General features: G+C 36.9%; 1 protein-coding gene across 1 annotated transcript in view; it reads left to right on the top strand.

The window, feature by feature from the left end:
- Positions 1-27423, top strand: part of PMFBP1 (polyamine modulated factor 1 binding protein 1) — a 322125-nt gene that overhangs the window by 18885 nt on the left and 275817 nt on the right. The window contains exon 3 of the mRNA XM_082712324.1: positions 820-905. The gene's annotated coding sequence lies outside the window, so the exon portion shown is untranslated. The remainder of the gene's footprint in view (positions 1-819; positions 906-27423) is intronic.

Here is a 27423-nt window from a genome sequence, read left to right as displayed (position 1 = left end):
CTGTTTTTGAATTACAGCTTCAGAGACGACAACTGAACTAGAAAAGGAGTTCTTTTTGTTTAGAAGATTTGATGCAACTCATTTTATGTTCTCACACTTTTCTCCAACTTATTCTATGTAGGTTTAAGTAGTCAAAACTAACGACAGGCAGGATAACATATATGTATATTTGACTTTTTTTTTTTTTGTCCCTTTAAGTGGAGATGGGCAGAGATTGTTGAGATTAAGAACCTGGTCAACCAAACAGTATCTCTAAAAGTATCTATCACAGTAAAGACTCTGCAAATACTTGAGAAGAAATCGATTTCCTGACCCTAACCCTGTCTGGATAGGAAGGCTTTTCCTTAAAAGCACAGTGGGAAGGGATCTTTGGAAACAAAAGGGGACATTTCTTTTGCTCTAGAAGCAGATATGCATTGTATCAGTCCTACTAGTAGCTGAGTCTGGAAATCTCTTCACATTTATCTGCTCTGGTATTACCAGCAGCCTTACAGAAAATGTTTGTTTGCATACATATGTGCCAGACTCAAAGATTTGATCCTACTCTGTTAGTCTCTTCATTTGTGAAGACCTGGCTGTGAGCCAGTCACAAGAAGCCATGTAGGTAAGCGCAGCTAAGCCCCTTCTGTGCCTTGGGAGGTTCTCACAGGCTCAAAGACTCAGCAGGCTTGCTCTGGGCAGGGTGGCTTTGTTTTCAGAAGGAAGCTCTGTTCAACTTATTGTGGCTCATCCAGTACTGAACACAGTGTGGCAGCAAAATATTTTAATAGTTACAATAAAGACTGTGGTGGGGATACTGAGTTGTCTTTGTTTCAACAGGTATATCTTGTGGCAGTGACATTAGTAACAGCTGAAATGAAATCATCTCCTTGGTTGACTAAGAAGATAGTTACCAAAACTGATCTGTAAGTCTAAATAAACATCCCCAGATGGGGCGCCTGGGTGGCTCAGTGGGTTAAGCCGCTGCCTTCGGCTCAGGTCATGATCTCAGAGTCCTGGGATCGAGTCCCGCATCGGGCTCTCTGCTCGGCGGGGAGCCTGCTTCCTCCTCTCTCTCTGCCTGCCTCTCCGTCTACTTGTGATTTCTGTCTGTCAAGTAAATAAATAAAATCTTTAAAAAAAAAAAAAAAACATCCCCAGAGATCTTGGAGATTTCAGCAAAATAAGTCTCCTGAGGAAAAAAGAAAGAGAGGAATTTAATGTGAAAATTAAAAGGAATATGACATTACTTTGTGTCCAAATAACCCAATATGGTAAGAAATGTGCATATAGGGATATAATAAACATATATATACAGGAAAGTATGTACCAAAAAGTACTTAATATAGTAATATGATATTAACAACTGCATACAGAAAATTTCTAAATAAATAGCACAGATTCTGAGTATATTTTGTTCATGTACGGTCATCCAGGAAAGATTCCTGAGGCTAAATTCTTAACTGGATTTTGAAGAGGAAGAAGTCTATGAATCTCTAAAGATGAAAGAGGGTAGTGGTATAAAGTTAAAATCTAGGCTACCAAGTCAAGAAAAAATTCAGTTGAATTCCTTTTTTGATTGCAGAACATATGATCATCTGCAAAACTTTTTCCCTTTCTTTTGATGATCTCCCACACTCATCACAGTAACAAAGGTTTTCTTTTAGCAGTATTATACCTGTGGCAGACCTGAAACATAGAAGGCAAGAAAAGTCAAACTTGGGGATAGCAAGCATAGTACAGCAGTTGAAGCAGAATGTCTTTTATGGAAGTAAAGTTGTGGTTAATAAAATTGTAGTTCCAATTGTGAAGTATCTTGAGTGATAGACTTACTAATTAAGATTTTTATAAAATGAGATATAAGCAGCCACTATGGATATATCAGCTGAAGAATAAATAATGTTGTACAAATACTGTCAAAGTTTGGTTATTGTGAAGTTAAATGATGAGGGGAATTCCTAATAAACCATCGTAATGATCCACACATGAGATAGTTAAGGCCAGCTGAGAAGTGGAGCAATTGGGAACTGAAGTGGGGAACTGATGAGACTGTAATATTAACAGAAAGTGAATTTTGAAGTTATTACAGAGAAAAAAGTAGCAGAATCTATAATTAGGTCAAAATAGGAAAGAAAAAGAAGAGAAAAAAAAAAAAGACACCAAAAGTTATAAGCCTGGAAACACTGAAGATGTTATGGATAATTATGGGAAAATGTATAAAGATAGCTCTTGGAGGGAAGAGAAATAGACTTGACTTTTAATATGTTTCAAGAGTTGTGACATTTAAATTAAAATGTTCTATGCACAATGGTGGATAGGGAACTAGAAAGAAGGTAAGAAATATATTTGTAGATGCATATATGGTAGCCCAAACTTTGTAACATCTGAAGCCATAAGATTCTTCTAGAACCTTCAAGGACAATGTCAAAGGAGTGAAAAATTTAGAAGTTAGCCTTGGTAAATTACCAGAGTTATAAAAAATGAACTTGTGAAGGGCACATAATTGAGAGTTAGGAGGAATTGTTTAATCTCCAAGTTCTCATTTAATCCACAAGGCTATGAATTCACCTCTAAAAATCTACAAAAATGGACTTCCGGTCTACTGTTAAGAACCTGAAACCAAGCTTTGGAAAGAGCCTAGGTGTCCATCAACAGGTGAATAAAGAAGATGTAATATATGTACAATGAAATGTTATGCAGCCATCAAAAAATGAAATCTTGCGATTTGCAACAACACGGATGGAAGTAGAAGGTATTAATGCTAAGCAAAATAAGTCAATCAGAGAAAGACAATTATATGATCTCATGATATGTGGAATTTGAGAAACAAGGCAGAAGATCTTAGGGGAAGAGAGGAAAAAAATGAAACAAGGTGAAACCAGAAAGGGGGACAAACCATTAAAGACCCTTAATCTCAGGAAATGAACTGAGGGTTGCTGGGGGTGGGTAAGGGGTTGGGTGGCTGGGTAATAGACATTGGGGAGGGTATGTGGTATGGTGAGCACTATGAAATGTGTGACTGATGACTCACAGACCTTTCCCCTGAAACCAATACTATGTTATATATTAATTTTAAAAAAGAAAAGAAAAGAACCTGAAGACACAGTGTTTCCTTTAAGCCAAAGCAAAAGAGGGAGTGGAGAAATAACTTCCATGGTTTACAATGTATTACATTGGAGGATGGTGCAGTGCTTGCCCAAATAGTATCTTTACTTCCACAGCAAGTCAGTGAAATGACTATTACTGTCCCCTTTGTACTGATGAGGAACTGAAAGAAGACTAATTGTCTAAATTTCAGAAAGAAAGAAAGGAAGGAGAGAGGGAGGAAAGGAAGGAAGGCTGAATTTGGATAAGTAAGTCATTTGAGAACACATTGAGTTTCTCAAATTTTTACTTGTGATTTGGGAAAAATTATTTCCTCATATACCTTTTAAAGATGGGAACTTCTGGGGTACCTGGATAGCTCAGTTGGTTAAGCCTCTGCCTTCTGCTCAGGTCCTGAGCTCCCTACTCAGTGGGGAGTCTGCTTCTCCATCTACCTCTCCCCCTGCTCACGCTTGTGTGTTTTCTCTTTCTCTCTTTCTCTTTCCCTCAAGTAAATAAATAAAACCTTTAAAAAATAAAGGTGGGACCTCCTCTCTAAAAATCCTTGCTGATGGTGGAAAACTTTTAGTGTGTCATGATCAATCTCTCATAATGCAAAGCAGTAATAAACCTAGGCATCTATTTTCTTAAAATTCTGCCAAGTTTAGTTTTTAAAAATTGATAGTTTTAGTGTTGAATAAACTGGCTTAATGTTTTATTCAAAATATATATATCTGATTAGAGATACTTCATTTTGATATAACTTTATACTTCTTTGACTGCCATTCTTAAAGAACATTTCTGTTTCCATAAACTACTGTTTTAAACTATAGGTAGGAACTGTTATAGTAAACATCAGAAAGAAAACAAATTTATAAATATAATAGGAAAAATACAACTATCATTTTATTGTAGATTCAAAGAAGCACATTCTAATTATAACCTTTCTCTTCTTCCTTCTTAAACTCTCCTTAATACTTTAATTCATAATACTTCTCTTTCCCACTCCACCAATTTTTTGCCCCTCCCACTCGACCCGGCCTACTCTTCCTGCCTCCCTCTCTCTATATTCAACTAGTTTAACCTTCCCAAGGTAGATTTTATTTTGTTTAATCTACTCAATCATAAGGAATAGTTTATCAGACAGTCTCCTCCATATGTGGTCACAAATAGCCTTCAAGGTAGGGAAAATGTGATGTAAGCTGGGGAGATCTTATTTTCTAAGTTAAATATAGCATTATACAGACCTAACCACCCCCCCCCAAAATTATCCCTGTTCTTTACATTAGTATGCTTATATATATGTGTGTGTGCACTACCTATTCTTTTTTTTTTTTTTTTGTAGAATATTTAAAGTTCATAATGTATCATGAAGATACTTCCTAGGTAGTCACATCATTCATTCTTTACTAACCTGCCCCCAAATTAGTTATGGTCTTTGTAGTTTCTTAAAAATCTGCCTTTTTCTAGGTGTCCTGTATGCTTTCCATTAGTTAAGTGACTCTTGAAAACTACTCTTAAACATTAGGAATACAAAATAGTCCCATATATTATTTGTCCAGACTTTCCAGTTGGCTTATTTTCTTACCCAAAAGGCTCTAGATCGGTGGGTCCCAAACCATGCACCAAGGTGCACCAAGGCACCCCTGGGTGTTATAGTCTACTCACAGGGCCACTGCAGGACTTTTTTTTTTTTTTTTTTAAGATTTTATTTATTTATTTGACAGAGAGAGATCACAGTAGACAGAGAGGCAGGCAGAGAGAGAGAGAGGAAAGCAGGCTCCCTGCTGAGCAGAGAGCCCAATGCGGGACTCGATTCCAGGACCCCGAGATCATGACCTGAGCCGAAGGCAGCGGCTTAATCCACTGAGCCACCCAGGCACCCCCACTGCAGGACTTTTTATTTTTGAGAGGAGCATAGTGACATCTGTTGGGCATGACCTGAACTACTACTACAAAGTTAGGATTTTCTTTTCTGAAGAAAAGGGCCCCATTAGCTAGAAAGTTTGGAGTTTGTCACTCTCTTACTCTAGGCATTAAAATTCCTTTATGTATCATATTAACATGAGAATCATTCTTTGTATACAATTGATCAAAGCAATTTATATTACCCGAATTTGATAAGTAATTCTTTTTAAAAAGGAAATTTTTTATCTAAAACCTATTTATTAATGAAATTCATAGGACTTCCCCCCCCACACACCCTGCATTAGTCCATGTGTCTGTATATGAATTTTGTTTCTTGAACTCCTTATTAGTTATATTACAAATATTTATACGAAGAATTAGAAAACTGCCATAACTATAGAAGGATTTATTGCCTAGACCTGCGCTGGTAGGCATTAGCCATATGTGGCTATTTAAATTTAATTAAGATTACATAAAGTTTAAAATTCAGTTCTTCATTGTACTAACATTTCAAGTGCTCAAAATTTGTATGTAGCTAGTGGCTACTGTATTGGACAGTGCAGAAACAGAACATTTCCATCATTGTGTAGAAATTTCTATTGGATATTGCTGGTCTAGACTCTGAAATCTTCTTTCTCAACACTTATACCAATTTTTTTTAAGATTTTATTTATTTATTTGACAGAGAGAGATGACAAGCAGGCAGAGAGGCAGGCACAGAGAGAGGAGGAAGCAGGCTCCCCGCTGAGCAGAGAGCCCGATGCGGGGCTTGATCCCGGGACCCTGAGATCATGATCTGAGCTGAAGGCAGCGGCTTAACCCACTGAGCCACACAGGCACCCCACTTATACCAATATTTTAAATAATTTTTGGTACCCCAGAGTTTTATCTGCTCCAAGGTAAATAGTTTTTTTTATTTTAATGTACTTGTTATCATACTGGGTTTTTTTTAGTGATATGCCTCTCTTATTCAGCTTTTGTTCATTTGTTTTGTTGTTCAATATTCCATTGAATGAATATACTTTATCAACCTTCAAACACATGGATCTTTTTTTCCAATTTCTTTGTCATTAAAATCAGTGCTGCTCTGAAATTCTTGTTTGTGTCTCCCAGGGCCTATGTGCAAATTTCTTTAGGATGTATACACAGGAGTAGAATTCCTGGGAATAGGATATTTCCCTTGTCAACTTTACTGGATAATGCTAAATTGTTCTAAAAATGGCTATCCTAATCCACACTCCCATCAGTAGTTCTTGCTTCTTCATGTATTATTTCAAATTAGGTTTGGCTGTGACTGACAAAAACAAAGAAGCAAACATGAAAAACATTGGCTTAAACAACAACAAAAGTTTATTTTTCTTCATGTAGATAAGGTTCAGAGGTAAGCAGTCTATTGTAGTATGGTGACTCCAGGCTCATTAAGATCCTAGTTTCCTTTCTTGCTGCCCCAAACATCCTCAACATGTGGTTTTCACCCCAGGTTACAAGGAAGCTGCTTGATCTCTAGCCATCATGCTTGTGTTCAACCCATCAGAAGGAAGAAAAGGGAAAGAAATTAATGCCTTCCCTCCCTAACATTTATGAAAACATTTCCTAGAATCTAAGCAATCTTCTTATCTTCTTATAACCTATTCACCAGACCTTAGTCATATAGACCCAACAAGTTACAAGAGCGACTGGAAAATGAGCTCTTTATTCCAAGTGGTTTTGTACCAAAAATCAGTTGTCTTTTGACCAAAGAAGTTAAAAAATATTGGAGGGCAAGTGATTTCTTTCACTTTCCATATACTTTCCTTTACTTCCCTGATTACTGGAGAGGTTGAGCATGTTTTGAAAAAGAAACAGTTTCTTTCATATTTTTTCAATTTCATTTTATTTTCCTTGTTAAGTTTAAGGATTTTATTATAAATCCTGAAATATTCCATCTGCCTTTCTTTGGCCTTTCTTATATTTTGGGCATTGTCCTTGTAACAAGGATGTAACAGAATTTTTAAAACTCTATAGTCTAACATCATCATCTTTTATCTGGTGAGTTTAGTCCATTTATTATATGAATAGGGCCTAATATGTTTCTGTTTCTTTTATCATTGTATTTTATGCTATTTGTTCTGCTTTTTCTGTCTTTCGAAAATTTTCATATTTTGAGTTGTGTCTTTCTCTTTTGCTCCTTTATGGGTTTAGCAGTTATCATCTATATTACTACTATTTTAGTGGTTATATTTTAAAGTCTAATATGCATACATCTATAACCTGAAAATAATCAAAACATATACAAGAATATTTTAAATTCTAATGCACATGCATTGCATGCATATATAAAATATAAAAATAAAATGTATACAAGAATCTTAGAATATTTTAACTCAAATCTTTTCTATTTATATGATTTTTCCAGTATCTTAGTTCTGTCTTATCTTTCAATCATAAACATTAGATGTTTTAGTAAATTTTTTTTTTTTTTTTTAGAGAGAGAGAGAACACACAAGTAGTAGGTGTGGAGGGCGCGAGGAAGATGGAGAGGGAGAGAGACAATCTCAAGTGGGCTCCACAACATGGAACCTGACATTGGGCTCAATCTCACAAACCTGAGATCAAGATCTGAGCCAAAATCAAGAGTCAGGTGCCCAACTAACTGAGGTATCCAGATGTCCTGTAACATTTAATTTTTATATAATCCCAAACTTCCCATAAAATATGTAGAATTTGTACGAAGAAATTCCACATATACTCTACTATACTCCAGTTATTGACATTTTGCCCTATTTGTTTTCTCATTCTCTCTCCTTCTGTCCTTGCTATCTACTTCCTACTACCATCTAAAACTAATTTGTAAAGTCAGTAATGTTATTTACTTTTACCACTAAATATTCCAAGTGTATTTCCTAAGAGCAAAGGCATTCTCTTACATAACCAATGTGCTACTGTTCAAATCTGAAAATTTGACATTTTACTGTTATGCTATAGGCCCTATTCATATGGTTGGTTGTTCTAGTAATTTTTTAAAATTATTTTTATTAACATATAATGTATTATTTGCCCCAGGGGTACAAGTCTGTGAATCATTAGGCTTACACATTTCACAGCACTCACCATAGCACATACCATCTGCAAAGTCCATAATCCATTCACCCTCTCCCTAACCCCCTACCCGACAGCAACCCTCAGTTTGTTTTGTGAGATTAAGTCTCTAACGGTTTATCTCCCTCCCGATCCCATCTTGTTTCATTTTTTTCCCCTTCCCTACCCTCCAACCCCCCCACTTTGCCTCTCCAATTCTGCATATCAGAGAGATCATTTGATAATTGTCTTTCTCTGATTGACTTATTTCGCTCAGCATAATACCCTCTTGTTCCATCCATATCGTTGTAAATAGCAAGATTTCATTTCTTTTGGTGGCTGCATAGTATTCCATTGTGTATATATACCACATCTTCTTTATCCATTCATCTGTTGATGGACATCTAGGTTCTTTCCATAGTTTGGCTATTGTGGACATTGCTGCTATAAACATTCAGGTGCACATGCTGCTTTGGATCACTACATTTGTACCTTTAGGGTAAATGCCCAGTAGTGCGATTGCTAGGTTGTAGGGTAGCTCTATTTTCAACTTTTTGAGGAACCTCCATGCTGTTTTCCAGAGTGGCTGCAACAGCTTGCATTCCCACCAACACTGTAGAAGGGTTCCACTTTCTCCACATGCTCACCAACATCTGTCATTTCCTGACTTGTTAATTTTAGCCATTCTGACTGGTGTGAGGTGGTATCTCATTGTGGTTCTGATTTGTATTTCCCTGATGCCGAGTGATGCTGAGCAATTTTTCATGTGGCTGTTGGTCATCTGGATGTCTTCATTGCAGAAATGTCTGTTCATGTCTTCTTCCCATTTCTTGATTGGATTATTCTTTGGGTGTTGAGTTTGAGAAGTTCTTTATAGATTTTGGATACCAGCCCTTTATCTAATATGTCATTTGAGAATATCTTCTCCCATGCTGTCAGTTGTGTTTGGGTTTTTTTAACTGTTTCTTTTGCTGTGCAAAAGATTTTAATCTTGATGAAGTCCCAATAATTCATTCTTACCCTTGCTTCCCTTGCCTTTCATGATGTTTCTAGGAAGAAGTTGCTGCAACTGAGGTCAAAGACATTGATGCCTTGTTCTCCACTAGGATTTTCTGTCCCACATTGAGGTCTTCCATCCATTTTGAGTCTTCCTTTGTGTATGCTGTAAGGAAATGGTCCAGTCCACTCTTCTGCATGTGGCTGTCCAGTTTACCCAACACCATTTGTTGAAGAGACTGTCTCTTTTCCACTAGACATTCTTTCCTGCTTTGCTGAAGATTAGTTGACCATAGAGTTGAGGGTCTATTTCTGGGCTCTCTATACTGTTCCACTGATCTATGTGTCTGTTTTTGTGCCAGTACCATACTGTCTTGATCATTACAGCTTTGTAATAGATCTTGAAGTCTGGAATTGTGATGCCACCAGCTTTGCTTTTTCTTTTCAACATTCCTCTAGTTATTCGGGTCTTTTATGGTTCCATATAAATTTTAGGATTATTTCTTCTATTTCTTTGAAAAAAATGGATAGCATTTTGATAATGATTGCATTAAATGTGTAGATTGCTTTAGATAGCATAGACATTTTCACAGTATTTGTTCTTCCAATCCATGAACATGGAACATTTTTCCATTTCTTTGTGTCTTCCTCAATTTCTTTCATGAGTACTTTATAATTTTCTGAGTACAGATTCTTTGCCTCTTTGGTTAGGTTTATTCCTAGTTATCTTATGGTTGTGGGTACAGTTGTAAGTGGTGTCGAATCCTTAATTTCTCTTTCTTCTGTCTTACTGTTGGTGTATAGAAATGCAACTGATTTCTGTGTATTGATTTTATATCCTGACACTTTACTGAATTCCTGTATGAGTTCTAGCAGTTTTGGAGTAGAGTCTTTTGGGGTTTCCACATAAAGTATCATATAATCTGCAAAAAGAGATTGAACACTTCTTTGTGGATTTTTTCTTTTTGTTGTCTGCTTGCTGAGGCTAGGACTTCTAGTACAATGTTGACTAGCAGTGGTGACAGTGGACAGCTGTGCTGTGTTCCTGACCTTAGGGGAAAAGCTGTCAGTTTTTCCCCATTGAAAATGATATTCACTATGGGTTTTTCATAGACAACTTTGATGATATTGAGGTATGTACTCTCTACCCCTACACTTTGAAGAGTTTTGATCAAAAAAGGATGTGGTACTTTGTCAAACGTGTTTTCAGCTTCTATTGAGAGTATCATATGGTTCTTGTTCTTTCTTTTATTAATGTATTGCATCACACTTATTGATTTGCGGATTTTGAACCAACCTTGCAGCCCTGGAATAAATCTCACTTGGTCATGGTGAATAATCCTTTTAATGTACTGTTGGATCCTATTGGCTAGTATTTTGGTGAGAATTTTTGCATCCATGTTCATCAAGGATATTGGTCTGTAGTTCACCTTTTTGGTGGGGTCTTTGTCTGGTTTGGGGATCAAGGTAAGGCTGGCCTCACAAATTGAGTTTGGAAGTTTTCCTTCCATTTCTATGTTTTGGAACAGTTTCAGGAGAATAGGTATTAACTCTTTTTTAAAACTTTGGTGGAATTCCCCTGGGAAGCCATCTGGCCCTGGGCTCTTTTTTGGGGGAGATTTTTGATGAATGCTTCAATCTCCTTACTGGCTATGGGTCTGTTCAGGTGTTCTATTTCTTCCTGGTTCAGTTTTGGTAGTTTATACATCCCTAGGAATGTATCCATTTCTTCCAGATTGTCAAATTTGCTGGCGTATAGTTGCTCATGATATGTTCTTATAATTGTTTGTATTTCTTGGTGTTGGTTTTGATCTCTCCTCTTTCATTCATGATTTATTCATTTGTGTCCTTTCTCTTTTCTTTTTGATAAGTTTGGCTAGGGTTTTATCAATCTTATTAATTCTTTCAAAGAACCAGTTCCTAGTTACATTGATTTGTTCTACTGGGGTTTTTTGTTTGTTTGTTTGTTTGTTTCTATTTCATTGATTTCTGCTCTGATCTTTATGATTTCTTTTCTCTTTTTGGGTTTAGGCTTTCTTTGCTGTTCTTTCTCCAGCTCCTTTAGGTGTAGGGTTAGGTTGTGTACTTGAGACCTTTCTTGTTTCTTGATAAATGCTTGTATCATTATATAGTTTCATCTCAGGACTGCCTTTGCTGTGTCCCACAGATTTTGAACAGTTGTATTTTCGTTACCATTTGTTTTCATGAATTTTTAAGTTCTTCTTTAATTTCCTGTTTGACCCATTCATCCATTAGTAGGATGCTCTTTAGCCTCCATGTACTCGAGTTCTTTCCAACTTTCCTCTTGTGATTGAGTTCTAGCTTCAGAGCATTGTGGTCTGAAAATATGCAGGGATGATCCCATCTTTTGGTTTGGTTGAGAGCTGATTTGTGACCCAGGATGTGATCTATTCTGGAGAATGTTCCATGTGCACTAGAGAAGAATGAGTATTGTTTCTTTGGGATGGAATGTTCTGAATATATCTGTGAGGTCCATCTGGTCCAGTGTGTCATTTAAGGCCTCTATTTCCTTGTTGATCTTTTGCTTAGATGATCTGTCCATTTCAATGAGGGGGGGTGTTACAGTCCCCTACTATTATTGTATTATTTTCTATGTGTTTCTTTGATTTTGTTATTGATTGGTTTATATATTTGGCTGCTCCCATATTAGGCACATAGATATTTTAAATTGTTAGATCAGCTTGTGGGACAGACCCTTTGAGTATGATATAGTGTCCTTCCTCATCTCTTATTATAGTCTTTAGCTTAAAATCTAATTGATCTGATATAAGGATTGCCACCCCAACTTTCTTTTGATGTCCATTAGCATGGTAAATTGTTTTTCACCCCCTCACTTTAAATTTGGTGGTGTCTTTGGGTCTAAAATGAGTTTCTTGTAGACAGCATATGGATGGATTTTGGTTTTTTATCCATTCTGATACTGTGTGTCTTTTGATTGGGACATTTAGCCCACTTATATTCAGGGTACCTATAGAAAGATATGAATTTAGTGCTATTGTATTGCCTGTAAGGTGACTGTTACTGTATATTATCTCTGTTTCTTTCTGGTCTGTTACTTTTAGGCTTTTTCTTTGCTTAGAGGACCACTTTCAATATTTCCTGTAGGGCTGGTTTGGTGTTTTCCAAGTCTTTTAGTTTTTGTTTGTCCTGGAAGCTTTTTATCTTTCCTTCTATTTTCAATGATGGCCTAGCTGGATATAGTATCCTTGGCTGCATGTTTTTCTCATTTAGTGCTCTGAATGTATCATGCCAGTTCTTTCTGGCCTGCCAGGTCTCCGTGGATAAGTCTGCTGCCAATCTAATATATATTTTTTAGATTTTTATTTATTTATTTGGCAGAGATCACAAGCAGGCAGAGAGGCAGGCAGAGAGAGAGAAGGGGAAGCAGGCTCCCCACTGAGCAGAGAGCCTGATGCAGGGCTCAATCCCAAGACCCTGAGATCATGACCTGAGCTGAAGGCAGAGGCTTTAACCCACTGAGCCACTCAGGCACCCCAATCTAATATTTCTACCATTATATGTTAAAGACTTCTTGTCCCGAGTTGCTCTCAGGATTTTCTCTTTGTCACTAAGACTTATAAGTTTTACTATTAGATGACGGGGTTTGGACCTATTTTTATTGATTTTGAGAGGGATTCTCTGTGCCTCCTAGATTTTGATGCTTGTTCCCTTTGCCATATTAGGGAAATTCTGCACTATGATTCATTCCAATATACCTTCTGCCCCACTCTCTCTTTCTTCTTCTTCTGGAATCCCAATTATTCTAATATTTTTTCATCTTATGGTTTCATTTATCTCTGGAATTCTCCCCTCAAGGTCCAATAGTTGTTTGTCTCTCTTTTGCTCAGCTTCTTTATTCTCTGTCAGTTGTTCTTCTATATCACTATTTCTCTCTTCTGTCTCATTTATCCTAGCAGTAAGAGCCTCCATTTTTTATTGCGCCTTGTTAATAGCTTTTTTGATTTGAGCTTGGTTAGATTTTAGTTCTTTTATTTCTCCAGAAAGGGCTTTTATTCCTCCAGACTGCTTTCTCTAATATCTTCCATGCCTTTTTCAAGCCACATACATACATATATGTGTGTGGGTGTATGTGTGTATGTGTGTCTATTAGAATGGTGAATAGAACAGAGCCACCCACTTGATTTGGGGTGTATTTTGGTCTCTTAGAAGAAACTACCTCCCAAAATTTTAAAGGAATAAAAACTTATATATATGCAAAAATAAGGGTAAACCCAAAGGGATGGAATATGACTGTAATGATGAAAATTTTAAAAATATTTCTAAAAAAGGAATTGATAAGTTGGTTGTAAAAAGGAAGAAAAACAAAGTGGAGGGACTTTGCTGAGGCTGGAGACTAGAACAAAGCCCTGTGCTAGATTTAGGGTATATTTTGAGCTATTAGAAGAAATTGTACCCCAAAATTTTTAGAAGAAGAAACCCTATATGTATATTTAAAAAAAGTTAGATACAATGAAGGATAAAATATGACTATAATAATGAAGGCTTAAAAACATTTTTTTAAAGAAAGGTATTGTTAAAATAAACTGGTTAAAAATGTTAAAAGAGGATAGAGGAAAAGTTAAAAAAAATTAGAATAAGAAAAAAATAAAATTAAAAAAATTAATTAACTTTGCAAGACTAAAGAATCATGGGGAGAAACCCATGAATTCTATGCTTTGCTTTCCCTTCCTCTGGAATTCCGCTGTTTTCCTTGATCAGTGAGCTTGGTCTTGGCTGTATGTTCTTGTTCATCTTCTGGGGGAGGGGCCTGTTTTAGTGATTCTCAAATGTATTTGCTGGAGGTGGAATTGCGCTGCCCTTGCCAGGCTAAGAAATCTGCTCAGGGTTGCTCTCAGGAGCTTTTGTTCCCTGAACACTTTCCATACAGCTCTGGTGGACAGGAATGAAAATGGCAGCCTCCCAATCTTCAGCCAAGAGAAGCTGAGAGCTTGGGGCCCCACTTCTGTGTGTGCCCTTGGAGAAAGGTGGTCAATCACTCCCATCTCCCTGGTCTCTGGCCACGTTCTAAGCTCACCTGGCCTGTGACCGAGCATTTCTGTCTCTGGCACACAGCCACTAAACCCAGCAGATAACTGCCGTGCTGCTCTTTTGGTGGAGGAGGGTGGGTCTCAACCAATTTGCCACTTGTGAGGTCCCTGCTCAAGGAGTTGTAGTCCGACTGTGCCACAGATCACAGTTTACAGTAACCCCACGCTGAGAGCTCACTCTTCAGCTCTGTCTCTGTAGTCGGCTTCCCTGCTCTGATACCTGTGAGCTCTGCTACACTTAGACACCCCTGATCCTTCTGCGACCCTGTGGGATGTGAGACCACACTGTCCCCGTGAGGGCTCCACCCCCACTTAGTCTCTGGAGTGATTTGCCTCAGTGGAGCAGACTTCTAAAAGTTCAGATATTGTGCTCCATTGCTCCACTGCTTGCTGGGAGCTGGCACCTCCCTGCCACGGTCTATCCTCCTGTCATTTCGGATTCACTTCTCCACACATCCTACCTTTTAGAAAGTGCTTGATTTTCTGTTCCTAGAATTGCTGCTCTTCATTTCTTCAATCTCCTGTTGAGTGTGTAGGTGTTTGGAATGGTTTGATAACTATCTAACTGAACTCCTGCAACCTGATGTTATCTCAGTCTGCTAGTCCCCCGCCATCTTGACTCTCCCCCTTCTCTACACCTACTTCTATATTTGTTTTCCTAACTATCAAAAAGTGTGTTCATCCTGGTAACTCCAAATGTAGTTCAATGCTATATGTTATATTCTAGTATTCCGCCTTTCCATATTTGTAACCCCCTTCTTTAACAGTGAAAAATGTGGCTTCCATTATCCTCACTATGTTTCCTTATTTGCTCTATCCTAGAATTCACGGAACTTACTTTCAACTTGCTAACAGATATCATTGCAAAGCAAACTTACTAACTGGAATTTAATATTTTGTAGTTCTTTTTTGTAGCTGAAATTCACATTCAGTGAAATGTACTCATTTTTAGTATATAATTTGATAAGTTTTATTGACGATAATTTTAATTTTTTGTATTGGGAGATAGAAAAAGAGACTAAGCATAGTCTCTAGAATGTATAGTTGTTATCTGTAAAAAGTTTTGCCTGAAATCATTTGCACAACTACTGCCTGAAGGAAAGATCTTATGTTATCATTTTACACAAGTGTGTTGATTTAAATATACCCATATCTAATGTACCACTTTCTAAATTGTTTGGTTTTGCTTGTCATTTCTTATTGCACAATATACCTTCTTCCTGGGATACTTTACCTGCTTCTTAAGGTATAGCTCTAAACCTAGTGAGGTTTAGTTGCTCATAAACTCTCAATTTTTTTCTGAAATGTCTTAATTTTATGCTCATCCTTTAAAGATAATTTTCTCAGAATACAGGCTTAGGTTGCAAATTATTTTCTCTCAGTAATTAAAATATGTCCACGGTTTCTAGTTTCCATTGTTTCAGTTGAGAATTCAGATATCAGAGTTGTTTCTTTCATGGTAAATTGTCATTCTCTTTGCTTTTAAGATCTTTTCATGTTTGGTGTTTTTGCAGAGTCACTCTGATGAGATAAAATGTAAGTGTGGATTTCTTTCTTTTTTATAAGATTTTATTTATTTCTTTGACAGAGACAGATCACAAGTAGGCAGAGAGGCAGGCAGAGAGAGAGGGGGAAGCAGGCTCCCCACTGAGCAGAGAGTCCAGTGCAGGGCTTGATCCCAGGACCCTGAGATCATGACCCGTGCCAAAGGCAGGCTTTAACCCACTGAACCATCCAGGTGCCCCTGGATTTCTTTATATTTATCCTGCTCAGGATCATTGTGCTTCTAGATTCCAAATATTCAGGTATTCCAACATTTCTGAAAAATTCTCAATGATTATTACCTTGAATATCCTTTTTAATATTCTTTACTATCATACTTTTAAAAAACTATGAATAGATGGGTTTTACACCTTTTAATTATCCTCCACATACCGTAATTTCTTTTTTTATATTTTCCATCTCTGTCTCTCAGTGTTTTCTTTTGGCTGATTTCTTTAGTATATGTGATGCCAAAGTGAGCACTTGACTGATTTCTTTAGTTTTATATTCTAGTTCACCAATTCTCTCTTCATCTATGTCAAATCTGATGTTTCCTCTGTCCACTGAATTTTAAATTTTAATTATTTTTCCATAAACAATCAAAAATCTGTTTGTACTTTATATTCTCTTTTATGTGGCTTATATTTCTATTTCCTCCTTTATTTCTTTACACATATTAAATATACTTATTTTATATTCTGAATTCTGTAATTCCAATATTTGAAGTATAGAATTTCCTCGCCAAATTTTTTTTTGCTATTTCTATTGACTCACAGTATCTTGTTTCCTCGTGGGTTTTGTGAATTTTTCTATTTTCCATTATGAGATCATATAAACAGGGGCTTTTTCTGAGCAATTTCTATGAGACCAGGGTTAAGGATGAATTTTCCTAGAATAGACTTGGATTTGCTCCTCTTAGATGCCTAAGAACTGTTGGCCAAGGATTACTTCAATTTGTCAGCGTGGATATTTTTCAACCCATATAAGTGTGTGATTTCAATCTATTACCCAGGATTGACATGACAGCTAAACCTGTGGTTATGAATTAGGATGCTCATACGATCCAAGATTTCCCAGTTAAAGTGCCCTTTATTTTGGTATAGTTATTAATAATACTTTCTTCCACTTTTAAAGTTCCTGTCTAGGTTATAAATTTTATGTCACCCTAATACAAATAGGGTCCCTTCTAACCATAGCCAAGGCTATAAAGATACTTTATTATTTCTTCTTTTACAGGACAGAATTTCTACTTCATACTTTAACTGAAGGTGTATCTCCCAGAATCCTGATTTTAAGTTGGGGTTTCCATTCCAACTTCTCAAATAAAAAGCTCTAGGTTTCTAGGGATTGGAAGATGCCCTCAGGGCTGCTGCTGGCTTTAACATGTTTACCTCTCTGAATTCATGTTTCTGCTTAGTTCTTTGCCTCTAAGGATTTTCCTTACTTTCTTGTGAGCTCAGCTATATATTTAAAAGGATGTTGTAAATCTTTTATTCAGAATATTTAGTTGTTTAGTTGCAGGAAGTTTCTCCCCCCTAGAACAAAATCCCTACGTTCATAAATACTGATTTAACTGTATGTGGTATTGGAAGAGCCAATTTTTCTGGTATAAGTAGCCCAGAAACTTCAAAGAGTAAGTTTACTACTTGAGAGCTTTCACTTGTCCCATTTTGTTGAAAATAGGAGGACAATTTATCTGAAAAAAAAAAGTCAAAAAATTATCTCTTAATGTTTTATATTCTCCAGATACAAACTGAGAGCATAGAGTAAAATCTCTTTTATTTTTCTAACAAAAGAAACAGACAAGTACCAGAATGGAAGATAAAAGATACTATTATCATATGCATTTTATTGATGAAGAAAATGAAGCATAGAGAAGCTAAATAACTTATCCATGGCCTACTATTAGTAAGTGATGAAACTGATATTAGAACCCACAGCCAGCCTGTATATAATATGCATGGCCCTTAACCAAGAGCTCATATGCTCCTTGGCACAAATATATGCATTCTTCTATTTCATCATCATAAAATGTGTGTTCGGGGGGGAAATACTGCTATACTGATACCTAGTACAGCCTTCTTAGTATTTTGGATGTTGATAAATAGCCAAAAGCTACTCAATAACAGATACAAAAGATACAAAAGGATAAGGAAATAAGAATTCATGCTTTGTTACAGATGATAAGAACTATGTGGAAACACAGAGCTTTTAATCCTAAATCATAAATGCTTTCCATTTCTCCATGCCTTCTCTTTTTCTGTTCTACATCTCTGGAAGTTTCTTTACTGTTGGTTTACCTGAAAATTTTTTGCTTATCCTTTAATACAATTCAAATATATCCATTCAAAACAAAACAAAACAAAAAACAAAAACCTTGTGTATCCCATTCTCCCCATAGGCTTTCTCAGACAGAATTAATGATTCCCTCATCTGTGTTGTCATAGCATTTTTACATATCTTTATGATAACTCATCAATTTTATTATATCAAACCACATTAAATCATCATTTTTACAGGTCAAAAATGGTTGAATGTCAGCAAAATCATATGGTTCAACATAAATTTATTGTGAACATATATGCCTTACTACTTATAGGGTTAGAACCAATGTATCATTTACTTTTATTTATTTAGAGACAATGTGTCATTTACCTTTCTTTCTTTCTTTCTTTTTTTTTTAAGATTACATTTATTTATTTGACAGACAGAGATCACAAGTAGGCAGAGAGGCAGGCAGAGAGAGAGAGAGAGAAAGAGGGAAGCAGGCTTCCTGCAGAGCAGAGAGCCCAATGCGGGGCTCGATCCCAGGACCCTGAGATCATGACCCAAGCCGAAGGCAGCAGCCCAAACCACTGAGCCACCCAGGCACCCCTATTTCTTTTTTTTTTTTTAAAGCTTTCTTTTGTTAGCATATTTTTTGTTTTATTTATTTATTTATTTATTTATTTATTTGACAGACAGAGATCACAAGTAGGCAGAGAGCAGGCAGAGAGAGAGGAGGAAGCAGGCTCCCTGCTGATCAGAGAGCCCGATGTGGGGCTCGATCCCAGGACCCTGGGATCATGACCTGAGCCGCTGGCAGAGGCTTTCACCCACTGAGCCACCCAGGCGCCCCTACCTTTATTTCTCTAACTTAAGGCCTGAGCATATACTCAAAATGTGATTGTTGAATTAGATGAATGCTGATACCCTGGGGACATATTGAAAAATATTTATCACTGACATACATTGCATGGTCATTGAGCAATCAGAACAGATACTGGCATTAAACAGCTGCTAAAGCTGTGCCCATTCTTTTAGCTGTGCATCAGCCCAGCCTCTGCCAAGGAAACATAGTAAGACTTTTGGGGTTGTAGTGAACCCCAAAACTGTGTTCTAACCAACTACACTCAATGCTTGAAACTTCTTTATATCAGTGTCACCAAATATCACTTCAACCTCTGGTAACAAGGAGCTACAAACTTTCTGTAGTAAGCAGTTCTATGTTCAAGATCTCTCATCCCTAGCAAATTCTTTCTTCCATCAGACACTACAGTTGTTCTTTCCTTAACTTCCAGCCACAGAGTCTAATTATATGCCTAAGGGCTTCAGCACAAGTTTTATTCCCCTTCTAAATGACAGCTCTTAAGATATTTGAAGATGGCCATCATATCTGCCCCTAACTCATCTAAAAACAAAGTATCCATCATTTCTTAAACCAGTAATTATTTTATATGGCTCATATTCCCCAATAATAGGATTTTTCTTTGACAATTTTTCTACCTATGATACCCAGACTGAGCCTTTATTCTGAAAGGGATATAAGCAGAGCAGAAAAAAGCAGAATTGCCCCATACTTTAACCTTATTTAGGACATGGTCTCATCGTGAGACACCATCACATTTCCTGTGATATAAAGCAAGAGTAGGACCCAATCCTACGTAGCTGTGTTATAGGAAGGACATGCTAGATAACGAAACTAGAACTCTGGTTCTTTTTTTTTTCTTCTTCTTCTTCTTCTTCTTCTTCTTCTTCTTCTTCTTCTTCTTCTTCTTCTTTCTTCTTCTTCTTCTTCTTCTTCTTCTTCTTCTTCTTCTTCTTCTTCTTCTTCTTCTTCTTTTCTTCTTCTGTTTTTGATGTAGGGTTCAACGATTCATCAGTTATACATAACACCCAGTGCTTGTCATAACACAGGCCCTCCTTAATACCCATGGCCCTGCTACCCCCTCCCCCCACACCACTCTGCTCTGAAACCCTGTTTGTTTCCCAGGGTCTATAGTCTCAGATTCATCTTTCTGATTTCTCTTCCTTCAGTTTTCCCTCCCTTCCCCTATGGTCCTCTGTGCTACTGCTTATGTTCCACATATAAGGTCCTCTGTGCTACTGCTTATGAGTGAAACCATGTGATAATTGTCTTTCTCTGCTTGACTGGATCTGTGGTTCTTAACCCTGACTGTGCAAAAGAGCTGCACAGCCTGTGAGTTTTTATTTTTATTTTTTTTTTTTTTAAGATTTTATTTATTTGTCAGAGAACAGGCAGGGGGAGTTGCTGGCAGTGGGAGAATCAGGCTCTCTGCTAACCAAGGAGCCCAATGTGGGACTCAATCCCAGAAATCTGGGAAGATGTGATCAACTGAACCATCCAGGTACTCCACCTGTGAGCTTTTTTCCTTTCTTTTTTTTTTAATTAAATTGATTTATTTATTTTCAGAAAAACAGTATTCATTATTTTTTCACCACACCCAGTGCTCCATGCAATCCGTGCTCCATGCAATACCCACCACCTGGTACCTCAACCTCCCACCCCCCCTGCCACTTCAAACCCCTCAGATTGTTTTTCAGAGTCCATAGTCTCTCATGATTCACCTTCCCTTCCAATTTACCCCAACTCCCTTCTCTCTAACACCCCTTGTCCTCCATGATATTTGTTATGCTCCACAAATAAGTGAAACCATATGATAATTGACTCTCTCTGCTTGACTTATTTCACTCAGCATAATCTCTTCCAGTCCTGTCCATGTTGCTACAAAAGTTGGGTATTCGTCCTTTCGATGGAGGCATAATACTCCATAGTGTATATGGACCACATCTTCCTTATCCATTTGTCTGTTGAAGGGCATCTTGGTTCTTTCCATAGTTTGTCGACCGCGGCCATTGCTGCTATAAACATTGGGGTACAGATGGCCCTTCTTTTCATGACATCTCTATCTTTGGGGTAAATACCCAAGAGTGCAATTGCAGGGTCATAGGGAAGTTCTATTTTTAATTTCTTGAGGAATCTCCACACTTTTCTCCAAAGAGGCTGCACCAACTTGCATTCCCACCAACAGTGTAAGAGGGTTCCCCTTTCTCCACATCCTCTCTAACACATGTTGTTTCCTGTTTTGTTAATTTTGGCCATTCTAATTGGTGTAAGGTGATATCTCAATGTGGTTTTAATTTGAATCTCCCTGAGGGCTAGTGATGATGAACATTTTTTCATGTGTCTGATAGCCATTTGTATGTCTTGATTGGAGAAGTGTCTGTTCATATCTTCTGCCCATTTTTTGATATGTTTGCCTGTTTTGTGTGTGTTGAGTTTGAGGAGTTTATTATAGATCCTGGATATCAACCTTTTGTCTGTACTGTCATTTGCAAATATCTTCACCTGTGAGCTTTTAAATGACAAAGATGCCTGAGCACCATGCAAGATTCACAGACTTTAACAATCCAGATGTGGAATCTTTGAAAAGGGTATGGAAGGCTGTATAAAGTGGTCAGGAGTGCGTGCTCTGGAGCAAGACTGGATTCAAATCTGGACTTATATAAATTTAATTTACTTCTGTAAATTGTTTTAACTCTCTGTGCTTTCTCATCTCTAAAAAATACAAAGACTCAAAGAACTGTTGTGAGGAAAAAATGAGTTACTATTAGTAAAGAATTGAGAACAGTCCCTCTCACTTAGTATGTGGTAAGTGAATATTGTCTGTTATTATGATCTGGGTATGTTTAAATATCTGGGGTTGGTTTTCATGTTTTCATGCATAGGCTGTGAAAGAACTGGTATACGATATGACATGACATGACATGACAGTCACTTTTGTCATGCAAGATTTCTTAATTCCTTCCTTTCTGGTGGACTTATCAACACAGTGACCCCAAAGAAACTTTAGCTTCCAGGTGATCATCAGGACATAACTGTTGCTGAAACAGTGTCTCTCCCTTCCCCTCACAACACTCACTGGATGCTCTGGATCAGTGCTTCTCACACCATTGGATCTTACAATAGACTTTAAAAAGTAGGAACATGGATTTGCTAACATTGCATATCACCAAGCAAGAACATTCAAAAATCATAATTGCATCTACTGTCATCATAAAAAACAAGACATTGAAACACTAATGAAGTAGGAAGTTGTAATCTCAGGATAAATTAATAAGGCTACCATAATTAAGTTAAACCTATAACCTCTTGGTCTATGACTCCAGTTTGTTTAATTGTGTATTTTGGTTTATTTACAGATGAGGAAAATTTGTCATTAGTAAACATCATCACTTAATTTACCTAAATCCTCACTTTCAATTATAATTATAGTATATGCATAAGGAGACTTTAAATTTGGTAAATGCTGCCTGAATAGAAAAAGAGATGCTATTCTTGATTTACAGCTAAGTATTGGCATATTTATGTTTCTGGGGCTTTTATTTACTAAATTGGGTTTGGTTTGATAGTCTATTTTAGTAGAATATTTATGAGCTGTATTTTAGAATAAAAAATAACATATATTTTCCTATACAAGTTTTTCTCATTTTAGCTAATGAAAATTGTGCTGATTAGGCAGTGGGAAAGTATCTGCCAGTAGTTAATGCTAATAGAGACACCAGAGCATTCTATCTGCTATTAATCTGTGGATAATGGAAGGCCCATTTCTTAAGTACACACAGAAGAAAGAATAGAAAAAATACTGGCTATGACACCTAATGAATTGCCTTCCTCCTACACTACTGTGCCCTTGTAACCTAGGGCATGTAGAGCAGGCTGGCAGCCATCGTGTTACAGATTTAAAAGTGCTAGAATCTCTTGGTTCTGTAGCATGTTGCCTGATGGATTGGTGAGTAATGTACTTGAAGAGTGTGTTACTGAGCTCTAGACTAATGGCCACCTCTTGCCCGTGGCCTTTATGGTAGATCATTCATTGTGCTGCCTCATCAGCTTCCTGCCAGTCTGTATCTGGCATATACACTTGCTGTTCCAAAACTGATTAATCCCCTAGGAAATGTCCCACTGCAGATCTCAGTGTGGATTACACAAAAATGAGAATGTTCTGGTGCTATGGGGACAAAACAACTTTTCTTTGAATTCAAGAATTCCTCACTTTGGAAGATGAAATTTCCTCACCAATCTGTGCATTGCCACATATGGCAAATCTTACGTAATTTTAAGAAATTTCCAATAAAATAAATGCAATGATTGGTAACTTTCCAATGATTGGTTCTATAGGATAAAAATATATAAAGGAAAAGAACACTGTAAACTTGTGAAATGTCAGCTTAAAGAAACATCACATCACAATGTCACTATATACTGCATTTTTATTTAGTTTTTCTCAGCTGTGTTACTGATTCCAAAAATTTTTTAAAAGGTGAACTGTCTAAATTCTCTACTTATAAGGTAATGTAGAATTTCCTCTGAAAGATTTACTATATAATATTTACTATAAAGGGTCACAAAAAGAGTTTGATGGTAGAATTTTGTTCAGTGGAAGTGATGACATAACATTTGCTTTTGATTTAGTGCAGAAAATTATCTGATTCTTAACATAAAGACTTTTTAACTTCTATATTGTCCAAGTTGAAGTCTATGCACATCATTGATTTACTATGTTATTATTAATTGTAATTAGCACATTAAAGGAATAAAAAACATATTAAATATCTTAGGTCCTTTTGGTTCTTTAACCAGCACAAGGATATCATATTTCTTCAAATTCAATTTCTTTTTTCTTTTTTTTTTTTTTTAAGATTTCATTTATTTTTCTTGACAGACAGAAATCACAAGTAGGCAGAGAGGCAGGCAGAGAAAGGGGGGGAAGCAGGCTCCCGCTGAGCAGAGACCCCGATGCGGGGCTCGATCCCAGGACCGTGGGATCATGACCTGAGCCGAAGGCAGAGGCTTTAACCCACTGAGCCACCCAGGCGCCCCTCAAATTCAATTTCTTAAAATTAAGTATGTGAAATAACAAGAAACAAAAACAAAGAATAGAAAACCATGTGTAACTCAGGACTAAGTATAGACTATAATTCTAGAAGAATCTGGAGAAGAGGGAAGTCAATGATGACTGAAGGAATAAGAAACATCGTGGAGGGTGTGAAGGTTACACTGACAAAGGGTAGAATTAGGGTAAGCAATGGGAAAGTTGGGTATTCTGAGTCACTAAAATAGGTTTAACCAAAGAACAGAAGTATCAAAGAACATGATTAATAATAGACTAGAAAGAAGAAAAGTCTGACCACAGCATAGAGTATGGATATTTGAGTGGTAGAAAATGAAGCACAAGGTGAAATGATTTCTGACTCTGCCAATATGGTAGACTAGATCACCTAGAAACTCTCCTGCTATAATCATCTGGAAGTCTAAATAAAATACAATAAATTTTCTTTGAAATAGATATCTTTTATTTTAAGGATTTTATTTATTTATTTGACAGAGATCACAAGTAGGCAGAGAAGCAGGCAGAGAGAGGAAGGGAAGTAGGCACCCTGCTTGATCCCAGGACCCCGGGATCATGACCTAAGCTGAAGGCAGCGGCTTTAACCCACTGAGCCACCCAGGTGCCCCTGAAATACATATCTTAACTTCCAGAAAAATGGTAAACATATACAGGTTTCAGAAGTGTGCTAGAAACTTATAACCAGAGTAGCAAACATGTAAACAGAGGCTGGGTCTGCCCTAAGTTGACTCTGGTGAAAGATGGAGTTTGTTGGGCTTGGAAATCTAGAAGCTTGAGTTAACAATCATGGATGGATTGAAGTTGAGGCCTTGTGCCCACATAATCCAAGGAGTTAGAACTAAAATACCATTGACTTCACACCTCCTCCTTAAAAAGCCAGAACTCTGAAGTGCTTAAATAACATACAATTTCTGGAAGGATAGATTAGGGAGTAAGTGCACCTGCTGAACAGGAAAATTACAAGGAAGCTTGTCAGTCTTGGCCTGGACTGAATTTTTTCAGAAGATAATTTTAATTAACAATAATAAAAATGACCTGCCCTATGAGTTTGGGGAGTGCATTATTTATAGTACCTGCATGATTTGATCATTCCCAAAGCCAGAAATTAACATAAAAATGTGCCCTGGAAAGTAGCTCCATTTTTGACAATGCAACAATTGCACTACTAGGTATTTATCCAAAGGATACAAACATAGTGATTCAAAAGGGCATATGCACCCCAATGTTTATAGCAACAATGTCCACAATAACCAAACTATAGAAAGAGCCATCAAGGCCCTTATGGTGGTGGAGGCCAATACTTCGCCAAACCACGAAACCAAGGTGGCTATGGTGGTTCCAGCAGCAGCAGCAGCAGCTATGGCAGTGGCAGAAGGTTTTAATTACTGCCAGGAAACAAAGCTTAGCAGGAGAGGAGAGCCAGAGAAGTGACAGGGAAGCTACAGGTTACAACAGATTTGTGAACTCAGCCAAGCACAGTGGTGGCAGGGCCTAGCTGCTACAAAGAAGACATGTTTTAGACAATACTCATGTGTATGGGCAAAAAAACTCGAGGACTGTATTTGTGACTAATTGTATAACAGGTTATTTTAGTTTCTGTTCTGTGGAAAGTGTAAAGCATTCCAACAAAGGGTTTTAATGTAGATTTTTTTTTTTTTGCACCCATGCTGTTGATTGCTAAATGTAATAGTCTGATCATGACGCTGAATAAATGTGTCTTTTTTTAAAAAAAAAAAAAAAAGAAAGAAAGAGCCATCAACAGATGAATGAATAAAGAAGGTATAATGGAGTATTACTCAGCCATAGGAAAAAATGAAATCTTGCCATTACAATGACATGGATAGAACGAAAGGGTATTATGCTAAGTGAAATATGCCAATCAGAGAAAAAAAATACCATATGATTTCACTTACATGTGGAATTTAAGAAACAAGCAGATGAATATAGGGGAAGGGAATGAAAAATAAAATAAAAACAGAGAGGGAGGCAAACCATAAGAGATGTTGAACTATAGGAAACAAATTGAAGGTTGTTGGAGGGGAGGTGAGTTGGGGGATGTGGTGACCTCATTAAGGAGGTCACTTGACGTAATGAGCACTAGGTGTTATATACAACTGATGAATCACTGAATAATCCTACCTCTGAAACTAATAAAAATAAATAAATAGCCCTGGAACAGTAAAACCTCTAGAAAGAGCAAACACAAAACTCTTCGGAGGTACCTTTTATAGATAAAAGCCACTGAGACTACCTGTTGATTCAATGTTATATAACACCAAAAGTAACTATCTGTGGCAAGTAGCAGTCATTAAACACAATAAATAGCAGGGTTAAGCTCCCTAAATTGCCAATAAAATTTTTTTTAGGAAGAAGCAGAATTGGATATGTAAATATAAACAACAAATTGATGGTTGCCAGAGGGAAAAGGAACAGTGGGAATTGACAAAATAGGTAAAGGGGAGTGAGAGAAATGAGTAAATTACAAGAATAAAAGGCACAGCATAGGGAATATAGTCAATGAAGTTGTAATAGCATAGTTTGGTGACAGATGGTAACTACACTTGTGGTAACTATAGCATAATTGTGTAGAGAAATTTAATCACTATGTTGTGTACCTGAAACTTATGTGACATTGTATGCCAGCTATACTCAAAAAATATTTTTTTGGGGCACCTGGGTGGCTCAGTGGGTTAAGCCGCTGCCTTCGGCTCAGGTCATGATCTCGGGGTCCTGGGATCGAGTCCCGCATCGGGCTCTCTGCTCAGCAGGGAGCCTGCTTCCTCCTCTCTCTCTCTCTGCCTGCCTCTCTGCCTACTTATGATCTCTCTCTGTCAAATAAATAAATAAAAAATCTTTAAAAAAATATTTTTTTAAGCAAAAAGAAGTTTTAAGGAGATATTAGAGGCAATGGATAAAGGCAGCAATTAAAAATATAACAAATGAGAATTTTCCAGAAGAGATGAAAGGCATGTGTCTTCAGATCCAAGGAACATAACAAAATCTAAGCTTGATAAACCATTCCTAGAAATTCTGTATTGAAACTTTAGAATGCCAGAAACAGAAAATTTTTAATCAATTAAAGAATAAAAAGGATCGTTGAAAATAGAAAAATAAAAAGCTACAGCAGATTTCTCACTAGTAACAGCAGAAGATAGAGGGCAATGGAATAATAGTTTCTTAATGCTGTAGGGGAAACAGACTATCGGTCTGGAATTCTTTTCCTGATATATTAAATGAGGATTTAAAAAATGACACGTTCAGAAATGAAAACTTAGAGTTTATCATTGATATGTTTTCACCAGAGGAAATATTAAAGAATGTTCTTCACAAGGAAGGAAGTTTAACCCAGAAACAAGGCAGGGAACAGAACAACGAATGAAGAACAAAGAAAATGGCAAAGAGGTAAATCTAAATCATCACTAATGGTATAATACAATAATACAAGTATTTTGAAGACGGGTACAAAAAAAAGGAACTAAAATATTAAAAAGCAATAACGTGAAAAAAAGGTTTAGTGATTATGCTGAGTAAAATAAGTCAAGCAGAGAAAGACAACTATATGGTTTCACTTACTCGTGGAGCATAAGGAATAACAG

Source organism: Mustela nivalis, assembly GCF_964662115.1.
Source record: "Mustela nivalis genome assembly, chromosome: 18".
Taxonomy (NCBI): Eukaryota; Metazoa; Chordata; class Mammalia; order Carnivora; family Mustelidae; genus Mustela; species Mustela nivalis.
This window is presented reverse-complemented; position numbering and strand designations above follow the sequence as displayed.